The 22,970-nt window shown below is 36.5% G+C and overlaps 1 protein-coding gene across 7 annotated transcripts in view; it reads left to right on the forward strand.

The window, feature by feature from the left end:
• LOC123674946 (homeotic protein antennapedia) overlaps positions 1-22,970 on the forward strand; it is a 315,971-nt gene that overhangs the window by 238,900 nt on the left and 54,101 nt on the right. Inside the window, exon 1 of one of the 7 annotated variants that reach the window (XM_045610172.1) lies at positions 13,633-13,899. The exons of 5 other annotated variants lie outside the window; for them this stretch is intronic. The gene's annotated coding sequence lies outside the window, so the exon portion shown is untranslated. Of the gene's footprint in view, positions 1-13,632; positions 13,900-22,970 lie in introns of those variants that run through there. One more of the 7 variants, XM_045610179.1, reaches the window with a different exon arrangement.

The raw sequence follows: 22,970 nt of genomic DNA on the forward strand, positions 1-22,970 counted from the left end.
CAAGCTCAAGCTACTTGAGCTTGAGTCAAGTAGCTTGAATATCAAGCCAAGCTGTGAATCTCTAGTTTTTTCTACACCACACTCACATAGTTGGCTTTCAGTAGAATACCATTTGGAGTGCATACTGTTGCAAGGACTATGACCAGTGTCCTAAGTCAATTTGGTGCACACCAAATTTTCTTAGGAAGATTGAATCCTGAAACTTGCCCTGATGAATCAACGATTAGACTTTTGTTGAAGACATTACAGAACTCCATTCCGAACGCCAAATTTCCTTGTCACTTTAATTAGATTCAAAGAAAGTATTAATCCATAAAAGTTCACTTGACCTTAATAATATGGCAGTTCTAGTATTTGGGAAGTAAGATACAATTGGAAATAAAAGCTAGTTCGCAACTGTTCACAGGATATAGAGTCGAAGAAACATCTTCCCGAAGATGTCTTTATCTGCCATATTGTATCTGTTTCTGTGTATCTCCTATAAGATTAGAGAAATGGAGATACAATTTCTTTCTACACTTTGGAGAAAGGGATAGCAAGGCTCCGAAGTTAAGGGATGGCAACATTGACAGGAAGAACCTAAGGATATAACTCACAGGATTCTTCTTCTTCAGTCCAGTGTTGCCTCTTCCAGTTTTTTCCATGCTTCTTTATCTTTTGCTGTTCTCATCGACTATGTCGTCTAGCCGTCTTTTTCTCGGTCTTCCTATGCTTCTTTTTGTATCCCACAGGATTACAATTCTATAACGAATTTTCTACTAACAGACATATAATTTCATTAAACTTATACAATAACAACTTACTACTTAACAATAGATGGAGCATAAAGAATCGGGGACCAAAAATTGGTCCTTGTCGTTCTCCAACCTCCACTATTAAACTGACCTTATTCCGGATAACGTCGAGACGTTTTTAAAGAATCCACCATAACATTGCGAATCAAGAAATCTCGTAGCCACCCAACCGCGACCCCAGACAAGAAAAAGGGCCGCCAAACCAACACAGCCAGGCCATTTTTCCAAACCACCTATATACGCCGACTTGAAATATAGTTTCTACTGGATGAGCAATCTTATTATTCCACATACATGGCTCATAATTGAACTTTCCAGTTCCATTTCGCCCCCCTACAAACCACCCCCACCCCTGCCGTTGCGGTCCAACGTCGTAATTCGTAGGTGCCACAGTCAGGACGGCCATTTATCAATCCACGGTGTAAAAATTGTTCAGTGTACGGGAAACGTAAATTTCACTGGAGCAAAAATAACGCTGATTGAACCGGTCGCGATGGTCCGACGATGGAAGAAAAAAAATGGCGAGGGGAGGGGGGGTGGCTACGGCAGGGGCAGCGTAGGGGTGGGGGTCGAGACGAATAATTGCCGTCCTGACCCTGAACCCGAATTAATCCCGTGCCGAGCTATTCCAAGCTCCCCCTAATTGAAAAAAAAGTTCAAGTTGTGATGGAAAAATGATTGTTTTTTTGGAGGGGGGGGAGAAGGTCGCTGATTCATAGACGGACGATCTGTGTTTTTTTTGTCGAGCGTCGTATGAATGGAATTAGGGACGATAAATCTCCGATGACAATTAAAAGTTATTTATTGCATGTTATGTGTTCTATTGTTCTGAAGTTTGTGTTGTTTCTTCGTTTTTAACTGTTGTTTTTTTGTTTCAGGTGAGTTGGTGTAGAACTTGGAGGGAGGATGAGGGTGAGCAATTTGGTTGGAAGATTTCCAGTATATTCGTGAGTTTTCAATGACCTCATCTCGCGAAGTTTGGATTTTACGTCAACATTGAACCATAAAGGACGAAGAACGATAAAAACAGCAACGAAATTGTTTTAAATTCAGATATGGTGCTAGTAGAAACAATTACAAACAATCTAAGGCAACTCCTTCTTAGATCATAAATAGTTTTACGAAGAGGTGACTTTGAGGAGTCGAAAACGAAGAATCATAGTGCCACACCAACTGACGGAGTGTTTTCAATATGATTTTTCCATAATCCAATTTTCGATACATAATGATTGAATTGACCTCTCAAAAAAAGCGTTGAAAACCATTTTGATAAGTTTTCAATATTCATGTATATGCTTAGTATGACATTCATTATAGAGTAAGACGTTGACGCCTGACTTACGTCATAGTATAGAAGCTGAAAGTTTCTGCACTCAATAAGTTCAGATAGGAAAGGAATTAAAAAATTTAGATCAACGTGGCTTTGTCAGTGTTAGCGAGTGATAAAAATCCAAACTCCAATTACGTCTTAAATATGTAATCTCATATTGAAATGTATATATACAGGATGTTCCTAAATTGAAGGCACAAACAAAAATGACAGATTCCTCTGGTAATTTCAAGAAAAAAAGTTTTGTTTTCGAGATGTAGGGTGTTAAAGTTTGATTTTAACCTTCCCTTCACAAGATATTTAACTCAAATTTGGCATAGATTTGGCAATTTGAAGATTTTATCATATGATCCGCCAGTTTTGAATGTAAATCTATAGTGCCTGCTCCTTTTCTCCAGAACTTTTTTGTTGTACAACTGGTAATTTAAAAAAAAATGTAAAAATTTGATCCGGTACTACACTACACAGTTATTATTAATTTTAAGTTTTGGTACTTATTTACCCAATATGTAGCGAAGAATAGCAAACTGGGATTGATATTCACAAAAAAGTAGGACTACAAGACGAACCCTGCATTTCGAAAACAAAGCGTTTGCAAGCCCATGTTTATGTAGATTTTTTTTTTCTTAAATTTATCCAAGGAATCTCTCATTTTCCTTTTTCCCTTTGTCACCTTCAATTTAGGAACACCATTTGTGTTATTTCGATAAAAAGCAGAAGATGTTTCTCTAAATGGCTGATACTTTGCGTGCATACTGAAAACACCTTCAAAATTGAGGAAATGTAGTGTCAATTCTTGTGTTGAATGCTGAAAATATCATATGTACTTGGATATCAAACAAAAGATGTTTTGATACAGATTCGTGTCAGCAACAAAGTTTGTTCTAAATTTTAACAATTGAGGTGTACAAATAGATTGAAATGATGAAAATAAATTCGAGAAGCCGCAAATGTTGCATCGCCAACCTTGTTACCTGCAACATCAAGAATGCATGAACGCGTATGGTGATTTCAATTTCTAAAAATCTTAAATCCTGTTCAAAAACGGTCTTCGCAAAGTTCCTCGCCAAACCACTCACTTCTCCATCTAAAAACAGTGCAAACCTCTATAGCACACACGCTACAAATTACCCATAATCGTAATTCGCAACTCCGGCAAGGATCTGTGTAGCAGTTACAGAACGCTACATTGTAACATTCCAAATTACACCTTACGCCACTTCGTAATTCATAAATTGCACGCCCAGCGACCGAAGGAACGCTCGACTTGGACAATAATTCGACCTAATTTGCAATTCAAGACACGCCGGGATGTGCAAATTTTTTTTTGCGCCAAAGGAGCCGGAAGATTCCGTCTGGCCATCAGAATTCAATTCATTCCGTTTCATATATACATAATTCCTATCATAGACATCGGCGCTAGTTTTTCTGGGAAGTAGAAAACGAGTTTGTGGTTAGGAGGAACGGTGTAATTTTGGCTTGCGAACGGCGATGGGAGCATTCTCAGAATTGTACCACTTTAATATGTACTTTTTTTTCGTTTTGGTTCATTTTCAACTGGATGGGACGAGAAGTTTTGATTGGATATTTCTCACCTTCGCACACTGCGATCCACACTTGTTTTTTGTTTTTTACTTGCTCTATCTGAATCAACTAAAATAAAAGCAGGGGTACCACAGGGAAGTATACTAGGTCCACTGCTTTATCTCATATATACATCCGACATTCCAGAGAATCAGAACACTACAATAACATCATTTGTAGATGACATGGCAACACTCAGAACCCTTGAAAATTCAGCTACAGCTTTCGAAAAGCTTCAAGAATATCTGAATGAACTGGAGAAACGGTATCGAAAATAAAGCCTTACCATCAATAAAACAAAATCAGTCCAAGTAACATTTACCTACAAACGAAACATATGTCCAGTAGTTAAAATAAATGAAAATCAAATACTGCTTGAAACAGGAGCCAAATATCTAGGAATCGACTAAGACCAACGCCTCACCTGGAACAACACATTCAAGCTAAAAAGATCCAAATAAATCAAATTCCGACAAAACAACTCGCTCATAGGTAAAAAAAAATCCAAGCTTTCCGTCCTAAAAAAGGTACTGATTTACAAAGCCATCATCAAACCAATATATATGATATATGTCGTTCAATCTGGGGATGTGCCAAGGCCTCAAATATCCAAGTAATACAGCGATTACAATCAAAAATACTTTGTTCGTTAACAGATCCACTATGGTACGTTTCTAATTTGACCATACATAATGATTTTGAATTCCCCTCTATTAATGATGAAATCAAAAAAGATCAAGAATATATCACCAAAATCTGGAAGGACATGAAAACAGCTTCATAGACCAACTAGCAGAAAACAGAAGGAGATTACAGAAAACTTGGCCAATTGACTTCAATTGATATTTTCAATTGCCTCATGAGCTCCCTGCACCTCAAACTTAAGGTCAATTGTTCCCCCATGAGAGATACACCATCAACAGCTCGCCTCTTAGGTTTCAAGGATGTTACATTGTCACCTCCACAAGTTTTTTGTCCAAAGATTTTTTTACATTTGTTTACAAAGTCCATGCGATTTTTAACGAGGTGATCAGGAATTTGTCCTTCTATTTGCAGAGTCTGCAGTTTCTGATATCCCTATTCTCATTAGGTGCCTCTTGAGACGGCAATGCCCTTTAAGGAAGCTGGCGAGGAGATGTAGAAAGCTCTTTTAGATCTTGCATTATTGAAGTTCTTAAGAAACTTTTTGGTATGATCAATCCCTGGAAGATTCCGTGAAAGTGTTTGTCTTTCGACTTTCTACTTCTCTTGAAATTCTTTCTCATAAGAGTCTTTTTCCTCTTCACCACAGAAAAGTTCCAGGCTAGTAAAAGACTCTCGTGATCTTTTTCTGGCAAGTGTATTGGCCTATTGTTTCATTTGATTCCTCAGTGACTAGCAAACCAGATTAAAAAGGACCTTATTATTCTTGCCTAATTCATTCACTTGTATATTATGGAAACTCAGTACTTTAATAGCAGCTTTACAATCAGAATAGAAAGCTATGTCAGTTTCTTTCTAGGTTCGTTACTCGTACGTCTCATGTCTTGACACAAAACGATATCTAATGTTTTAACAAGAACCGCGAGCATCGCCAATTGTAACTGTACAGCAGTGCCTACACAATATGCAGCCTAATCAGCCTGTAACTCGATCGCAACGACTGACATATAATTCAGTGTCACTTTCATTGCGTCGGGGAGAATCTCACGTCAAACTAGATCGCTAAACTACCGCAATTTGCGTCTAAATATAACAGCATATATCATTCGGTAAGAGGAAACGCTCAACAATGCACGAGGCGTATGAATATCAATAAGCAGGCCGCTCTGCAAGCCGCAAACAGATCACTATCGCGGCAATAATAATTAGCCGTGTTTTGTTTTCCGAGCTAGGCGGCTTCAATTACAGCTCTTATCGCTCTGGAAAAAAGTGCATATACCCCGTTGTGTGCCCGCAGAAATTATCGGGTGGAGGCCGGTGCACGTTGAGGATTATTCATGGGGTTTTTGCTCGGCATCGACGACAGGGTGGTAGTCGCTTTACGTGACGTTGCAAGTGAAAATGGACTTCAAAGGGGAACGGCCGATTTTCGGTGGAGATCAAAGGAAGTCGTGCCGCTTTTTGGTTGATAGTGGGTGGGGATGGTGCAGGAAGGAGGTAAATGTGGTGGATGTTGATTGAATTATCTGGCTATAGCTCCTCCTTATTTTCGGTTTTTAGTTTTTGTGAATTTGAATGTATATTATGGAGACGTCGGTAGATAAATAATTTCGGGTAAGAAACCAGTGAATAGAATCTACCGTTTTGGCATCGTATAACTTCCAGTGGCTTGTCTAGACCTTGAGAAGTAGAGATGTCTTCTTTTCGGTTTCATATGCATATATCCAAGATTCGTCACCAGTCACGATCTTATAACAAACGTCTTGCACCAATTTACACGAGCTTGTTTATGAGCTATTGTCAAATTAGGAGGGATCCAACGCGAGCAAAATTTGTTTTTAATGTTTATGTAAAATCGAATGAATGCTGGTGGAACTAATGTGCAAACCTGCCCCCATCTCACGGTTAGTTACATGACGATCTTGCATTATCAGCTTCTGCACAACATAGATGTTTGCAGGATTTACGTTCTTGAGCAAAAAGTGACCATGATTGAACTCACTATATCAGTATGCTACTTCCTCACTTCTACAAGTTTCTTGTACAGATTTTGTATTGGCTAGTGATGGCGAGGCATTTCGTCACCAGTTGATCGGTAGTTTCTTTCTTCTCACCACAGAATCTGCACTGGTCGTTTTCTGCTACACCTATTCTCATGAGGTGATTCCTGAGGCGACAATGCCCTGTAAGGAATCCAGTGAGGTGGTTCAGCTTATTCTTGCTAAGATCCAGATACTCCTTAGATGTTGCAGTGTCAAAGTCCAGAAGAATCTTTTTGAAATGATCCATCCCAGGAAGATTCCAGCAGAGTGTTTCTCTTTCGGTTTTTTTCCTTCTTCTGCAACTCTTTCTTGTAGGTGCTCGCTTGTTTTGGCTAGTGATTGTGAGGCATTTCATCTCCAGTTGATCCGGGGTTTCTACCTCCTCTCCAAAGAATCTGCACTCGTCGTTTTCTGCTAGACCCATTCTCATGAGGTGCCTTCTGAGATTACAATGCCCTGTTAGGAATCCAGTGAGGAGATGCAGCATATTCTTGCTATGGTTTAGATACTTCTCAGATCTTGTAGTGTCAAAGGGTCGGTAAACTTTTTAGAATGATCCAAGTCAAGAAGATTCCACCTGAGGGTTCCTTTTTTTGTTTTTTCCTTCTCCTAAAACTCTTTCTTATAGGTACATTTGCCTATACCAAGGAAAGGTTCCAGGCCATTGAAAGGAGTTTGTGCTCCTTTTCTGGCAAGTGTGTTGGCTTCTTCATTTCCTTTACTTCCCTAGACTAAAACCCAGACTAAAAAGACCTCGTTATTCTTACCTATCTCGATGAATTCTCTTCAGCAATTCAATACCATCTTAGAATTGTTGCTCAATGCTTCGATTGCAGCTAGACTGTTAGAATGTATCGCTGCAACACATTTCTGATAGTTTCTTACTAGATTAGGTTACATTGTATTGCAGTAAGTAATCCACATTGCTGGATAGTGCCAAAAATTTTTAACCCTTAAAATTATCACAAATTGGTCTTGTACCTACCAGTAAAGTTGAAAACAAAATCACTAAATCAGATCTTTGTTTTCCCTTTCATCTCAACGTCCTCTCAATGTCATCCAAGGCAGCACAGAACACAACAACAACTCAACACGGGGGTTTTCAACAGTCCATTCGCAAGAATCGTTTACGTTCCACCCGAATACCGCCGCCTCTCGTAAATTATTTGCCCACCGCGTTCGCCGTCCATATTCGTGGGTCGATGGGGCACTCGACGGGGCGACTATGATGCAGACCACACAGACTTAAGTAATTTCGCATGTAATGCAGTCGCCCGCGGTTGAATCATCCAGATCCGTAAGGATCTGGAGGGCAATTTGTAAGATCGTTCGGTTATTTACATTGAACGGGTTGGTTGTATATAGGTAGGAGCTGTGAAGACAATGAGGCGAGGTATTATTCTGAAAAGAGCGGCAAATAATGCTTCTTGAGTAGGAATTGTAAGGTGGGGCTATTCGGACGCCTACTTCGAGAATTGTTTGTGATTCTGCTGGTATGCTAACCTGTTGTCTTTGTATGATTTTGTGTGCTTGGTTTTATGTCCTACTGATTGTCTACTCTGCAAACTCTTCATATTTTATCTATTTCAATATCAAACCAATTAATCGTCCTACAACTTTCTGTCGTAAGCATTTTGTGTATTATTAGTGGAAGAAATTGCTCATTGTAATTCTTCTACAAAAATTTTTTATTGTATTAAAAATTTCAATCATCAACTTGATTTCATTGATACAATGTACTTTTTCATCAATATAACGAAATTTTATTCTTTGACGTATTCATTGATATTATGAATCGATTTTGAAATTGATGTTGAGTGTTTGTTGTTTCGATGAAATATGTATTAGATGATACTTTTTTCATTAGATATATAAAATCGTACATTAACTGCTTCAATGAACAGTAATACATCGATACAAAGTAAAACTGATCGAATAATGATCCGGACATTGTAAATATGAACATTACATTGGATTAATGGATGTTATTCCTTGATACAACAAAAAAATTCATCAATATTACGAACTACTTTTCTTTGTATTACACTTTTGGCTCAATGTTTTTCGACGTCAAGAGCTTTTGATTGTTCGGTATTCTGCGGACGGTTTTTGTCAATTGCAACCTCCACAGATAGGTGTCCCAGAATTTTAAGAAAAAAATTTCCATGAATGTTGAATCGCAAAAGTTCACGTACCAAACTACAGGGTGTTACCATATTTTTTTTCTATTCGATATGAAATAGGATGGAACAAACAATTTAAGAGGAAATTAAACGATCACGTCAAATCAATTTAGACATTTAAAATAAAAAGCATCGCAAAAAACGATGGTATCCTCGAATTCGGAATTTAAATCTCTTTTAATAAAAAAAAAATACAATCCATTGTGTTTATTCATTTTGGAAACGCCTGATAATATCAAATTGGGGGATGAGACAACATATTTTCAAATATATTCACATTTATTTTTTATTTTATTTTTATCTACCAATCGTATCTTCCTTCAGAAATACGAGCTTATTAACCTAGCACTCCTCCCAAATTCACCGACCTTGACTATTGAATTTCAACACCACCTTTTAATTATGCTACAATGGTTTGAAATCTCCTACGCGATATTTTGTGTTTCTTTTTCAACATTTTCCTTGAGTTTTCTTGATTCGAGATGATACAATCATCTTGAAATTTTGTGCGGAACTGCTTTGAGCGAGAAGGAATTTTTGAACAAACCAACCATCCAAAATCATTTCTAACCTAACCTCACCTATTATCTATTAGGTTAGGTTAGGTGACATTGGTGAATATTTCTTAATTTAATTTCTTTTTTCGATCAGAGTTTGTTGACATCGAATTCGTAATTTACACCACAAAATTGATGAGTCTTGAAAATTTCATCTCATTCAGAGCAGTCTGTCATAAAATAAATAATTACCATCATCATTTTCATATTAACAACTAAACTCTGAATGCCGTCGGTTTTGTTATCAAGTAAATATTGGTTAATATTTTTTCGATATTCTTCTCGATTTTTTATTTTGCTCATTAATAAACGTAACCGCGGCATTCAAGATCCAAACCTACCCTGCAAGATTCTAGTTCTTTCCTTTCGAAAGTTATCGTTCAACAATGAGTTAAACCTTATTATTTGAGACCATTCCCGGCTCAAAATTCATTCACAAAGACCCTTCATTTAATTATCGATCATCTTCGTTTTCTTAGCAAGTAATCCATGGGCGCCCGCAGAAATTTTTCTCAGGGGGGGCAAAATGAAAATTATTGAAAAACGATAAGGCATCCATGATTGTCGTAGGCGACATCAGTATTCCGTTTCTTTCTATTTCTGTATTTATATTGAGCACCAGCGTCTACTCTGAATTTCAAAAGATCACTAAAAGTGGTACAGGGTGGACAAAAATACAATAGTTTCGTGTGTGCTCATAAAATAACGCATAATATTCTTTATTAGTTAAATTCACAATATTATCAAAAATACTTATTGTCTAGTGCTATTAGGATTAATAATCTTCAAAATTTGTGTGAAATATTAATAATCTGTCTAATCGTTTTGATATTGTGACCTTCAGTTAATCAAGATGATTTTTATTTTGGTTATAAGTATTTATTTTGGTTATAAGTATTTGGTTTGAATGTAACACCCTGTAGTTTGTTACATTTTTGATTAATAAAAATGAGCTGTTTCCAAACATGTTTGGTACTTTTGGTCTAGCAGACAGAATATGAAAGAAATTATTTCTTATTTTTATACATTTTTATTAATCTAAAAATGTAACAAACTACAGGGTGTTATATTCAAACCAATTGCCGTATTTCTGATAATATTGTTAATTTAACTAATAAAGAATGTTACGCGTCACTTTATGAGCACACACAAAACTATTGTATTTTTGTCCACCCTGTACCAATTGGAATCAACATGTGATACATTTTTGGAATCTGCTCAGCCAGAGTAGGTAATCGGAAAATTGAGACAAAATGGGGGTATTCCATTAAAAAAAAATGACGCTGACGTCATTACTCGAAAGTAATTCACCCTGATTGATGATTAGATTATTATTTTAAAATACGGTAAATTAAAATAAAAAATCGACGTGTTTCAGGATTATTTCTTAAAATGGTCTGTTTAGCTAAAAATGAATTTTGTTCCATACTTAACGGTTACGGACGCAGTGTATAACATGAATTTATAAACAAATTGACACGCATGGAGTGCTTTCGGTTCCATGATTTTTCTTCACCCAAGAAGTGCTCAACGCGCCTAAAAGAGTTTTTTATTCAAAAAATACCTCTGCCGATTATGGATTATATGTATAGTATGTAATTCCATTGAAAACCGGAAAATAGTTGTGAATCTATTACTTTCCTTCTTTCCTTGCCCTTTGGATTGAGAAAGTAATATTGAGGGTGTTGTGCTGAAAAATGATGCATCCAAAATCTCAGGGGGGGCCATGGCCCCCCCTGGCCCCCCCCTGCGGGCGCCCATGAAGTAATCCCCAAATCCCATAATTTCTCCAGCATCACCAGAAACATCAACAAATCCAGCAATAAATACCCAATTTCCGACATAGCACAACGTCCAATCCATACCCAGACACGTGTATACCCTCCATACTAACGAAACGGCCGAATACACAATCATAGTAGGCTGCGAACTTTCGAAAAAGTCTCAATTAATAACGTCCGACAGTGTGGCATGGCCGAGTCGAAGGGGCGGTTTGGACACAGTCATTGTGCGTTACGCACGGCAGGGGGGGGAGGGTTGCAACCCTGCCCATCCCCATGCGAATCTAGGAGGAACGCAGGGATGACTAATGCAGCTGTCAGGGTTGCAGAGGACCAACATCTAGAACTCTAATGAATCTATTATGTTAGAAAATGAGACCTCATCAAGTCGGCCGATGCGGACGCTTTGTCTTCAGAGTGGGGTCTTTCTTTTTGCGAGGAGGGCTTGGAGGTTCGCAATGTTCGGATTGTCCAATGGGAACGGTTGAGGTTGAACGTAATTGAGTGTTTGAGAGTTTTTTTTTGTTCAAGGTTGGCTGGATGGGAGTTGGCTGGTGTAGACGCCAATTAAGATTTTTGAATTAGACACGCTAAATTGTGTTCTTTGTCATTTTTGAGTTGTTTTTTTTACACGTGGTTTTTAGTTTGTCGTTTGGTTGTGTTTCGAAACTTCATCTTTCTTTTCGGCATCATTGAATATTCCATATAATGTAGATACATACATTTTTAATAACCAACAGTAGATACCTATGAATACGAAATTTCAGCAAAATATCAAACTAATACCTATTTCTCTAATTCTGTAGCTAATCTGCATTCTGCCACATCTTGTAGAACAAAATCGTACGAGAATATCTCAGATCCGCCCAGATTTCATAATTTCATTTCATTATTTTATGTTGGTACTCGGAACTATCCTGTTACGGATTAATGTATCATTATCATCTGTCAGATTTTTGATATAGAAAACTGTTCTGCCAACTAACATTTTTCAATACATCAAAAATCACTAAACGATATTTATGGAAAGATTCTATTAATTTCAATAAAAAATCAGTTTATTAGAGAAACTAATGTATAATAGGTACTCGTTAAGATGGCTCGTTCTATCACTCGTTCATTCAAAACCTCGCGACTACGTGGTTCGTTTTTTAATTTCAAACTCGTGGAAGAATATCAATACTTTCTGAAACCCATATTTTTCAATGCAGAAATAGCTAAACGATATTTATAGAAATATTAAATCAATTTCCGTAAAAATTCAGTGAATAAGAGAAAATCCTGTATAATATTCGTAGAGATGGCTCATTCTATCACTCATTCATTCAAAAACTCGTGAAAGAATTGTCTTCTGCAATTGTACTATGAATTATTCACTAAAGTTGATGAGACGTTTATGAAATTCTGTTTGTAATATATGTACCTACAATAATACTCACTTAATTGAATGTTCATGCCAAAATGATGTTTGAAATGGTTTTAATGGCAACACTGTGTATAATTTTTCAACATATTAATTTTGAATGTACAATATAGGTACATATATGAAGATCAACAATCAAGAAAAGTTTGCTTGTTTCAAATGTTTAGCATATGATATTTCTGAATTCACCCAAGGCTCAAATAAGAAAGGAGCAATGCATTCAAAGCCTTCGTAGTCTATACAAATTCTTCACTATTGAGCATATTGTTGATAAGAAGATAATGTCTGTTTATCCTGAGGTCTTCGACGAGCTCAATACAATTGTATTCGCAGAAAACCTCTTTGTAAATGTTATAGTTTTAGTATCATGAAATTTTTCAAAATTTCATCTCTCCTTCATTTATTGATTCACATCAATGATTTCATGATTTCATTAAGTTTACTCACAATTTTTCAGTTCGCCACAACAATATTTTGTTATTTTTGCAACAAATAAATATATTCAATAGAGAATCCGTCTTGAATCACGCTTTCCGAATGAAGTTCCATCTGCCACAATGCTGAAGATTTCACATAGTTCTCCCCAAGAGATCAGAATGAACAAATCGTTTAGAATTTCTCGTTCCAACACAAATCAATCTTAGTCATAATTCGCGAAGAGTTAATTCTTGAAAACCGATTCAAAAATGTTTTGCAAATTGGATTCCTCCCCGTGTGTTGTTTCAGAAGAAGCTTACTTTAAGGTGTTACAACTTAAGAAAAAATTTGGCAATAGTAAACCTGCATTTCATTCCCTTGCCTCTTTAATAGTGACGTCTCAATCAACCCATCCAACCTCCGAATCCACGTCTTCACACCCGACATAAATTCATCTCATTTCCCATCCATCTACCACCAAACCGCCACCAATCCATCAGGGCCTACATCGACCATAACCGTATTTATAGCGTCTCGCAAACAGACGTCTGTACAACTAGCAATAGAAATTTCGTCAGATATACCCTATACCGCTACCATATCCGCCCATAGCACTCTCTTATTTTGTCTCTATATCCTCGCTGGGGCATTGTGAGGATGTAAGTGGTGCAAGAATTATGACACGGGGTGCCCGTACACCCGAGGGGTAGGAGGTTGTGCCTTTTAGTGCAACTGGCATGACGGAAAAAAGGGGCCAGCAACACTCATCATAGCCGCGCCGTTAGCTAGACGGAGAGGGAACCACAATCGTGCGTGCGCCAGCTCTCTCTCATAGTGATGTTTGAAACGCTGACAAGCTTGCCAGCACTATTACAACTCCGTCGACCAATCCGCTCGCAGTTCCACACACTGTGCGAACCCGACTCGTCCGTCTCTCTATCGCGCGACTTTCACATGTTTTTCGAATTTGACAGGTCAGTCGGACCGTCAAACGTCGCGGAGAAGTTCGCGGTTGGCGCCAAGATTTTTTTTTTTGGTAACGTGTGCGTTAAAACGTTTTGTTCCCAGTGTTATTATGTTGTGATGATGAGTTCCGAAGGTTAAGGAGTTAAAATGAGGATATCGCATGCCAGATTCAAGGTAAAGGTCTGTTTCGCCGTCCCGGCTCCTTGTGTGTGGTCCCTGGAATGCTAATAATCCAAATTGACATGTCTTCTTGATAAGCGAGAAGAGCTGGATAGAGCAGCGAGGTTACGGCTTTACGTAGGCTATTGTGCGTTGTTATACATCGTGAAGGGGACCCCGCTTATATAATGTACCAAACTGGTTTGGTGAATTTTTAAGCGGATTGACAATTGAGATGCAGCAGGATTCATTTGCATGTCGTTCGGACTTTATGGAATATCGACGTGTATGATGGACTTTATTTACGAAAGGACCAAAGTGTCTTCACGATTGAAAGATCCTTTAGACAAATCTCGGTCATGATTCGGAATGTAAGAAAGAACAATGCCAAAAATAACTATTCGCAAATCGCTCGAACTCGAGGAATAATCTCAAAACATAATTCACATTATTTGAGTATGGAAAATTAATGATTTCCTTGAAACTATACTCTTATTTAGATAGGCCTAATTGAAATTGAAAAAATTCTATAATTGCATCGCCTTCAAAGAGTCCAAAGTTGAATTTTTCTGATGAAATATATTCACGCAACGAATTATCCAATCGCCAAAACAATTTTAGTAATTACATATAGCGAATAATCTTTTTTATTTTTTCACAAATAATCATTAGCATGTGTGGTGTGAAATTGAAAAATCTGACGAAAGATTTGTAAACAAACTAAATGATGGACAATTTTCAAACTCCAACTAAGAATAGCAACTAATTATGTCAATATAGCGGCAAAAAAATTTCGCAAATCTATTTTCATCTGCGAAATTATTTTCGGGATTTTTTCTCCACCTATATCATCGTTTTCTGAAAGAAATTTTATTCTTGGTTACAACTAGTGAACACGTTGCAAAGTGGACAAATCGTTATATTCAACATTCACAAATTGCTCCCTGAGAAACGTGTATCGGAAAAAATGATATATGTAGGTTGTAGTCACGAAAAAATTGGCAATGATCCACCAGTATATGTGAGTTACGAAAACGTGTTATTTGAAGTTGTCTGTCGAGAGCTAGCACTCTTGCTCATTGGAAAAGAGTACTTCAAATATAATTCAATGTTAAATATTCCAGTTCTATTCCAAGACAGTATTTTGAAAATGCATTTGATCTTTTGTCGACATAGTATTTCTATAGTGGGAAATGTGAAGAAAAATCTGCAGAATAATATGCTTTGAAATGAAAACCATCTTTGTAGTATTTCACTCATCTCTCATCAACCACAAGATTTCAGTAGATAAGAAAAAAATTATGTGAAAATTTTCTGCGTCACTTTCCCATATTTGGTTTCGATCTCTGAATGGAACCAAACGGTCGAACTGATCTTCTATGGATACCTCTAGATGCATTTCCTCAATTCCCACAATTTCTTCCTTACCAACCGATGCACCTCGAAAACGCTACAATTTTCCTGGAGTTTTTCCAAAATTATTTTCCGCCTGAACTACTCCTCCAATATCACGGTGAGGTTATCATCGTTGTGGCTTGTCGATAACTCCGAGGTGTTATGGTAACAACAACAATCAAGACACTGTTATATTTAGCAATGATTCGTATTTTGATCTCTGCCAAAAATGTCTGTTTACAAACTGATTACTTATCAACCATAATTTCGAATCCGTCCATTCTTGTAATGTCAGCACGTCTTATAAATTATGTCTTTGTCTCATCAATTGCTTCCGTATTCGTTTAGAAAAAACACATCAGCAGAAATTTATGTGAATGGTAGAGACTAGAGAATTGGATAAAAGTCAACCCTGGCCTACGTTGGTGATGAAACCTGTATATCTGGAGGTCTATGTTTATCTTTTGGTGTGTCTATCTTTAGAAAGACCGTGGAATGCTAACATAGGCACAAAGATGCTGAGGCTTCCTCTATACTTTCTTAATTACTTTCGGAGCTGTTCACACCTGATCAAATTTCGTTCCACTGACTGACAGTGATGCTGTGGAATAAATTGTTCTCGTTTTGTCGAATTGATAGCTCAAAAATTTTCGTATGAGGTCAGATCTTCACAATGGATAAAAAGTGTATATTTTTAAATATAGGCTCACTGAGAATATTAGAATGCATATTCATACAGTAGGTCGGTTGTGAAGCGTAGAATAGTTATTTATAATACAAGTGCAGAAGGCATTGATATTCTTCCACGAGTTCAAAATTCAAAAACGAGCCACGAAGTGGCGAGTTTTGGAATGAACGAGTGGTAGAATGAGCCTTCTGTACGAGTATTATACATTATTTTCTCTTAATTCATTGCATTTTCATTGTAATTAATGAAATATTTCCATAATTATAATTTAGTGATTTTTGCATTGAAGAATGTTGGTTGGCAGAACTGATTTCTTTAAGGCAAATTGATGAATTGACAGATAAAGCCGTGGCGGAAAGTTCGGAGTACCAACATAGAATAATAAAATATAACCATGAAAACTGTGCGTTTCTGATATATTCTCGCACGATTTTGTTCTACAAGATGTGGAAGAATGAACGGAATAACCACAGAATTGGAGAAATAATTTTCTTTTCACTTTTTCGATCGAGTTCAATTTCATATAACTAATCAGATTATTTTATCGAAAAATTGTTCATTGTATTGAAGAATGACCATCACCAACTTGATTGCTTTGACACAATGTACAATTTCATCAATTTAATGAAATTTGAATGAATCCATGTTCATCGAAAACATGATTGTGAAATTATTGTTGAATGTTTGTTGTTTCGATGTAATATGCATTGGAAAGAAGACCCTTTTTTCATTAGATTGGTGTATGAAGTAGTATATTAATTGATTCGGACAATTTCAATGAATAGTAATATTAATACATTATTTATACAATGTACAACCAATCGAATAATGAACCGAACATTGAATCAATGAACATTTCAGTTGTTTAAAGGAAGTTGTTTCCTGATACAATGAAAAAAATTCATGAATATGATAAATGACTTTTTATTGTATTAATGTTTATTAATTATAACTGAATTAATCAATGCAATGAACTTTTTCATGGATATACGTACACTTTTGGTTGATTGTAGTGAACTATGTTAGTGAAATGAGTGGAGATAAGTAATCATAGAAGCACCATATTTATATTAAAAGCCAGTATAAGATCTAACACAATAACACAGTAAGTAAACATTTTATTGAATCATAGAGTAATATCAGTGAAATGTTTCCATTACCGAATGAGCGCCCCACATCTTTTGGCCGAACGTCAGCGTTTTTCTGGAATTTTTTTCAGCAGCCTACTTCGATAGCATCTAAAAGGAACAGACATAATTGAACAACATCTCAAGATACATGTAAGACGTGTTTTCTGTGATAGGCGTCTAAGAGACGCTGATCTGAGTGGCCTTTCCATTTTGGTTGCCATAAAACAAAGGAGCCAAGGGTCAGTCAGCCTCGGAGTAGCGGACTTTAAGATTAGGCCATGTTAATCAAGAGATCTCTTTCTCCTGCCTTTGGTCTAGAAGGCCGACACCCATAATTCATATCTGCTGGACCGGCCGACCAAATTACCTACTCTCTCTGTCTCTATACGTCCCTGAGTTATGACGGTTTGGCGTTTGAAAAATAAGGTTGAGGAAGGTGAAATCTACGTTGCAACTTCATCTGTCTCGGAGTATGGGATTGTACGAAAATTAATTTTTTTTTTGACTGATGATCGATGTGTGCTTGGAATGAAGATATGTGTTTGGAGGCAGTTAAATACTTTATTTGGATGGTTTGCGCAATGGTTTACGATTATGATTCAAAAGGATTAGTCAAGCGCAAAATTTCAACACGATTGGATCTGTTTTCACTGAAATATTGAGATTTTTTTTCGGATATTGGTCTTGCCTTTGGTTATGACATGAACATGAAATACCGCACATGGCTTAAAATTGTTATATTACAACTAAAACCAAAATTTTTTAGTGATCGTGTTGATAGTATTGAAATTATCGGGAAACAAACTTGAAATGACAACAAGAATTTTGCACATAATAATAAATTTATTTTGCTTTTCATTGGATATGAACAGGCTTGTTCACTTGGGGATAATGAACATGTATGGGAACTGCAAAAGTCATAAGCGATTTTAGAAATGTTTTAGTGTCAACGTTCGTGGCAGGATTTTCAACAGTGATTTGATGACAGTAGATGTTATAAATGATCGTTTAAATGTAGATTTGTGTGCACAATTTTTAGACCACAACCTTTTTGACACCATTGATGATCTAGAGCTCAGAATTATTGTAAATAAGTGGTATCAGCACACAGAGGAAGACAAGTAGCTGCTTGGTTAACTGAAAATTTCCGGAATGAATGATTAGGTCAAAGGGGACTAATGTCATTGCCACCAAGATCGCTGGATCTTAATCCGTTAGGTTGTTATTTATGAGGGACATAGCTATCATTTTGAAATTACATTTTATCAACAATTATGTTTGATAGAATTCAAGATGCAGCAAACCAAATAAGAATGCACCAAATTTGATTCATCGATCGTTGAAGCTGAAAGTGTACATTTCGAAGATATTTATTTTTTTTTGTTGAGGAAGATTGATACAATGTTTAAAGTTCAAACATATTTCTGACTTCAACTAGATAATATTTTATTCTTGTAAATTCAAAATGAAAAATAATTGAACCAATATTCATAAAAGGAAAAAATTTTTTAGAATCAACGGTCATAGTTTGTCATAGAGCTTGTAAAACACATCGAATGAGAGATAAATTCATACGGAAGTGGAAGACAATTAAAACTAAAAAATAACCAAGTTTACGACAAACAAACTCAATTTTTTTGCGTTTTTGATAGATAACCAAAAAAGCGTTGAAAAAATTCCTAAAATGTATCGAATTAAAACCGAATCTACAAGATCATGCAAAGAATTTGCTATTAAGAGAACGCCATCTACCAAACTAATTTGTCGCCTTCTGAATGAACGTATTTAAATAAACGACAGCATCAATCTATTTTTTATCTATCATTAAAATATCGTTTCAGTCCTCTGTTTAATTCTACAAAAAATCGCCACATCAATCACGAATTTTCGTCAATTTTTTTTCATCATCCCGAACAGTTCCGACAGCCGAAAAATCAATCGAAATAGCATTCGAATTTAAACAGGACCGGGAACTCGCTAATTAAAATCGTACACACACCAAAACCCGAATCAATGAACGCGGTGGGCTGCGATTTAATTAAAATAATCCATCATTAACTCGGACCCGTGAGCCCCCCTGTCCCCCCTCGGCCCCCCCTCGAACGAAAACTATTAATAAGCGCGCGTCCCGGCGTCCGGGACCGGGACAGAGGGGGTTGGGAACGTCCCGATCCCTGTTAACATGTCTATGATTTATGGAGGGGTGGGGACTTGCAGCTGATTATATGGAAACGCAAGAGCTCTTCAGCATAATGAGACATGCATATACATATATGTTTTATACGGCGTTCGAGACGTATAAGAGCCGTTTCCACGGTTGTGATCGGGGCTTTAGGGACCTTTGGGTGGGGGGTTACGGTTGTCAGTTTCGAATATTTTTAAATTGATCTCTTTCTATTTATAAAATTTTAATTATTTATTTTTTGATATTTTTTGGTTTATTAGTTTATTTTCGACTTTATTTCATTTTTGAGCGTTCATTCAAAATTTCACGTTGATAATCAGCACTTTAGAAAAAAGGTAAAAATTAATTAATTAATTCACTATAGAAAATGCACAAAGAATATCGACACAAATTCACCAAAATTTTGAAAATTGGTCAAACCGTTTTTAAGATATATGACTTAATTTCATACACTTAACCAAAAGTTTACATAATTTTAATAAAGAAGTTCATTTTATTGATGAATTCAGTCATCAACCGATGAATAGAAACATTAATGCAATAAAAACTCGTTCGTTCGTATATTGATGAATTCTACCAAATCTATGAAAATTGGTTAAACATTTTATACACTCAACCTGAAGTGTACATAATTGCAATGAAAAAAATCATTCAATTGATAAATTCAGTCATCCTTTTTAACCGATCAACATATGCATTGATGCAATGAAAAGTCGTTCATCATATTTATGAATTTTATTCATTGTATCAAGAAACCACTTCCATTAAACCAATGAAATGTGCATTATTACAATGTTCGGTTCATTATTCGAGTGGCAGTACATTGTTAGTAGGTACATTGCATCAACATTCATTGAATTTTTCGGAAGGAGTTAATGTACGACTTCATACAACTGATGCAAAAAATTCTTCTATCCAATGAATCCTCGAATGAATCTTTCATGGAAACAACGAAAACTCAACATCAATTTCAGAATGGTGATATTCATGAAAAGGGATTCAAACATAATGAAATTTTATTATATTGATGAAAATGTACATTGTATCAATAATGTATTACCGTTCATTGAAATTTTCCGAAGCAGTTAATGTACGACTCCAAACTTTTAATGCAAAACATTCTTGTATTCAATGAACTTTTCATGGAATCAATGAACACTCACCATCATCATAATATTCATAACATCAATGAATAGGGAGGGGTATAATGAAATTTCGTTATATTGATGAAAATGTTCATTGTATCAATGAACTCAAGTTTATGATTGCCATTCTTTCATGATATTTTTGCGATAAGTCTGTCTCTTATGTTATAACGAAACTGAGTTGTTAGGAAACACATTAGGCAAGTTGTGAATTAGGAGACAAACTTTTGAGATAAATTCAATCACGAGAGGAATTTCATTAAACTATTTCAAATACTAAATGAAAGGTAGAATATATGAAATGGATGCAGAAGGTGATTTAGATTAGTCTTAGAACGTACCTACATCTTAAAACACTGAACTTGACAGGGTAATCAGACTTATGAGTCATGTTTTGGATTATCGATAATTCGAACTTCCTGATTGGTTCATTCAAAAAGAGCGTGATATGGTCGAATGTGATACCATTTCTTCATACGTGGATTCCACATGTGCCTTTTTCTCACACTTCTCGGTCAAACACGAAGTGGAACTGGAGTTCACCTCATCGGCATGGTTTGTAGACAGGAAATAAACTTCCGTCTTTATCAGGCGAGTAACTTCTTCCAGCCGAACGCTGTTTTGTGGCAACGGGACCAAGACCAAGTTTCTCGTCCATTTCCACATTTTAACGAATCGTTTTATTCGAAAAATATGCAAACGACTTCCTACGGCGGCCGCCGAAAATCTACAAATACAGGATACGAAAAAAAAAAAATTGTGTGTGACTCGAAAATTCACAAGTATTTTTAGTGTCGCGACATGGGCCGCTGGGCCGAAGAATTTGAATATTAGACTAATTGGGACCTCCAAGTTGAAGATACGTTAGTGATTTCAATGCGTTAAAAACCGCCGTTCCGCTTTTTGGTTCTCAGGCTATGACAATAGAAGGATAGAAGTTCATACAATTATACTGGGTTTTCTTAAATTGGAGGTACAAACGAAAATGACAGATAGCACAGATCATTTTGAGAAAAAAAAGTCCCATTAACATACGTCCGCAAACGCATCGTTTTCGAGATACAGGGTGTTGAAATTTGTTTTTTTTTTCGACTTCTTTATAATAGCATCTTCCCTCACAAAATATTTACGTAAATTTGGCAAAGGTATTCCAATTTAAAGTTTTATCATGTGATATGCAAATCTACAGGCTGTACCTTGTACTTTGAGTTGTCTTCAATAGTGACAGAGATAGTTGGCACACTGGAGTGAGTGAATGTTGTATGTCACAAAATGGAAGAATATTACAAATTGTATGGCATGTCGAAGTTCATAAAATCATTTTCATTTTCATCTTGAATCCTTATGTTTTTCACAGGATCGAAAGTTCTTTCATACTAGTCTTGTTTTTTCTACTGATCACTGAACCAAAAATTCACATGAATACTTTCCTTCTAAAATAGATTGTTTTGGTCTTATTTGAATTAATCTTTATTTTCCTTCGTTCGAAAAGATTCATCTCGAGTTTGGAAAAGTAGATCTGCGAACTGGTCCATCTTGCTCATCGATTCTAGGATATTTTAGCCAATGATCTTAAATAGTAGAGACCCAATTACAGATCCTTGTGGTACCCCCGATTTCATTTTCTTTGCAGTCGGTGTTGTTAATTGTATGTTGACTCTGGATTGGATAACTAATAAAAAAACACATCCCACAATTTTGGAATATATGAAGGTGAACACCATAACATGTTTCAAACTTGATCGCTCCAATTCTCAGCCTAAATTCCAGTGGGAAAACCATTTTTTTCGACGCTCGGCAGTCCCAGTAGAATGAATGGCCGTCATTTCAAAAGCCCGATACCTCACCTTGTTCTCGCAAAAGCGATAAGCTTCCAGGTTGCCCAACCCAGGTACCTAGATCATCGAAACAGCTACCGATTCCTTGTAAAACCAGGCCCAGCTGATGGCCACGTAACGTGGTCCCATCACGCAAACGTCAGGAACAACTTTCACCCCCCAAAAATTCGGGTCGTAGCGGCATATGGCAAGGGAGTCAGCTCCAAACTAATTTTATTATCTTAATTCAAATCCTTGTTTTCGTTCGTTTCGGAGAAGGGAAGTCATCAATTCGTGGCATCTTCGGGCTGTCTTCGCACGCTTCTCCGTTTTAGGCCGATCGATTTTTTTTTTGTTAATGAGATTCGGGGTGGTGGGGTCGATAGCCTTTGTTTCTTCAGCGCGTTCGAATTCCCCGAATAGAACGATAACCTCAATTTTTCTTTATATTCTGCTCGAATTTTCTATGGTTCTGATGACGCTATTAGCGACGAATTTTGAAAGAAATTTGGAATTGATATTCTACGTATGCACGCAAAATTTCAACACGGTCGAATTTGTTGCCACTGAAATATTAGGTTTTTATTTCTCTATATTCTGCTTGAGCTTTATATGATATTGGCACGCTACGCTCACCAAATTTCGCACGACGCTTGCAATACTATAAGTACTTACCTATATTATAAATGAACGCGAAAGCTAAGCCCAATCGAAGAAGTAATCACGAAAGAA

The sequence above is a fragment of the Harmonia axyridis genome, chromosome 1, assembly GCF_914767665.1.
Source record: "Harmonia axyridis chromosome 1, icHarAxyr1.1, whole genome shotgun sequence".
Lineage (NCBI taxonomy): Eukaryota > Metazoa > Arthropoda > Insecta > Coleoptera > Coccinellidae > Harmonia > Harmonia axyridis.